The sequence below is a fragment of the Bison bison genome, unplaced genomic scaffold (assembly GCF_000754665.1).
Source record: "Bison bison bison isolate TAMUID 2011002044 unplaced genomic scaffold, Bison_UMD1.0 scf7180017864060, whole genome shotgun sequence".
Lineage (NCBI taxonomy): Eukaryota > Metazoa > Chordata > Mammalia > Artiodactyla > Bovidae > Bison > Bison bison.
Window position 1 is genome coordinate 2,072,234 of NW_011494632.1, and position 2,417 is coordinate 2,074,650.

The following is a 2,417-nucleotide window of genomic DNA, read 5'->3' on the forward strand; positions in this document are numbered from 1 at the left end:
CCTGGTTTCTGAAGAGAGATATCTGATGTAATTCTATTCTTGCTTTGCCATGGGTAAGGTAATTTTCTCCTCCAGCTTTTTTCAGTATTTTTCTTTCTTTGTCTGACATTCTGCATTTTGAATATGATATACTGACAAGTAGATAATTTTGTATTTATCCTATTTGGTGTTTTCTGAATTTCGTGAGTCTCTGGTTTGGTATCTGCCATCAATTCTGGAAAATTTTCAGGCACTATTACTTCAAATATTCGTATCCTTTCTTTTCTGTTTGGTATTCACATTACCTATATTTAACACTTTTTTTGTAGTTTTTCATAGTTCTTGAATATTGTTCTTTTTAAAAAAAAAATCTGTTTTTATACTGAAATTTGAGATCTTTCTATTGACATATATTCAAGTTCATGGATTATTTCTCAGCTGTGAAAAGTGTTCTTCATTTCTGTTTCAGTGCTTTATTTTCTAGCAGTTTCTTTTGATTCTTAGAGTTTTTTATTTCTCTGCATATATTACACACCTGTTCTTTCATATTGTCTAATTTCTCCAGTAAACCTCTTAGCATATTAATTGTAAGTATTTTAAGTTCCCACTCTGATAATTTCAAAACCTCTACCAATTTCAAGTCTGCTTCTTATGCTTGCTTTATTTTTTCAGACTGCTCACCTTTCAGCATGTGTTGCAATTTTTTTACAAGCCAGGCATAATGTATCAGGTAATAGGAACTGAGATAAGCAAGTCTTTAGTGTGAGCTTTTATGTCAAAATGGCCACGAGTTAAGCTGCGTTTAATATTTGGTGAGCAGAGGTTTCACTTTCCTTTAATGATGTTTGTTTTGTCTGCTCTTTTGTTTCCTTAGAAACTTCTTCCTGAACTGTGTCTGTGTCCTGCAGCTGTCAGTTATAATCCACTGCTGCTGTAACTGGAAAACTTTTAATACGATCATAAGGAATTGGGAAGGGGATGCATTCTATAATCTTGGGATTAAATCTCCATTTTTAGCGAGCTGGAATCCCTGGGCTATGAATAGTTGTTCAGCTTTCTTGTGATGACAGGCATGACAACTTGCAAAATCTTCAAATATCCAAATGGGAACCAGCAGTTCTTTTTCTCCTCACATGAGATAGGCTTGAAGGAGCAGAAGTTGTCTAATTATCCTCCCTCGAGGTCAGATAGAGCTCTGATACAGAAATGACCCTTGCAGACTAGCTTTGTTTCAACTTCCCAAGTGGTTAAGTGGTAAAGAATCCAACTGCCACTGCAGGAGATGCAAGGGATGCCGGTTCGATCCCTGGGTGGGGAAGATTCCCTGGAGAAGGAAATGGCAACCCACACCAGTATTCTTGCCCGGGAAATCCCATGGACAGAGGAGCCTGGCGGGCTACAGTTCATGGGGTCACAAAAGAGTGGGACATGGCTGAGCAACTGAGTGTTCACGCAGCCTTTGTTTCAGGGACAGGAAGCTCTATGTGCATTTCAAGGCTATTGCTCCTCCTCCTTGCCCGACCCAAGAGGGAATTCCTCTCTTATCTTCACAGGAAAAACCGGTAGGGCTCCTCAAGGTAAAAATCATGTAAGTGTGGGTGTTGACCTAAGCCTAAATCCTACTGCCTCAGAGTTTTGCACTCTCAGTCAAGTTCACACTGGTCTCAAGCTGTCCTCCGATTACTGCCCCTATCTGTGACTGGCGACAGTGGCTTCTGCTCCTAGTCAGCTGGGATTGTCTGAGTCAGTTTCCAGAGAGGTAATTTGTCCAGTGACCTCACTTCTCTGGTAAGTTTGTAAAAAGAATCACTGATTTTCAGTTGGTCCAACTTTTTTCTTATTGTGGTGGCAGTAGTGACAGTTTTCAAGATCTTCATATGTCAGAGCAGAAACCAAAAGTCATAATAATAATATTTTATATCCATTATATCTTTTGACCACACAACAGGGTGTGGATGGAAAATTAATCAGTCAATCAAAGAAAGAAAGAAAAATTTTTATTTGAGCCAAATTTGAGGATTATAACCAGGAAGAGCATCTCAGAAGTTAAGGCACAGTTGTGTAAGCTTTTTGAGACAGAGAGCTATATATCAAATGACATTTTACAGTTTACATATCCAGACTAAACATTATCATAGTAGATTATGTGACCCTTTACAAGATTGAGAAGAATGTTATCTTTTAAGAAGTTGTCTTATCAATGCTGGAAAAATGTTACTCTTTATGATTGAGCAAGTATTCCAAAGAATGCTCAAACTACTGCACAACTGCACTCATCTTACATGCTAGTAAAGTAATGCTCAAAATTCTTCAAGCCAGGCTTCAGCAGTACATGAACTGTGAACTTCCAGATGTTCAAGCTGGTTTTAGAAAAGGCAGAGGAACCAGAGATCAAATTGCCAACATCCGCTGGATCATCAAAAAGGCAAGAGAGTTTC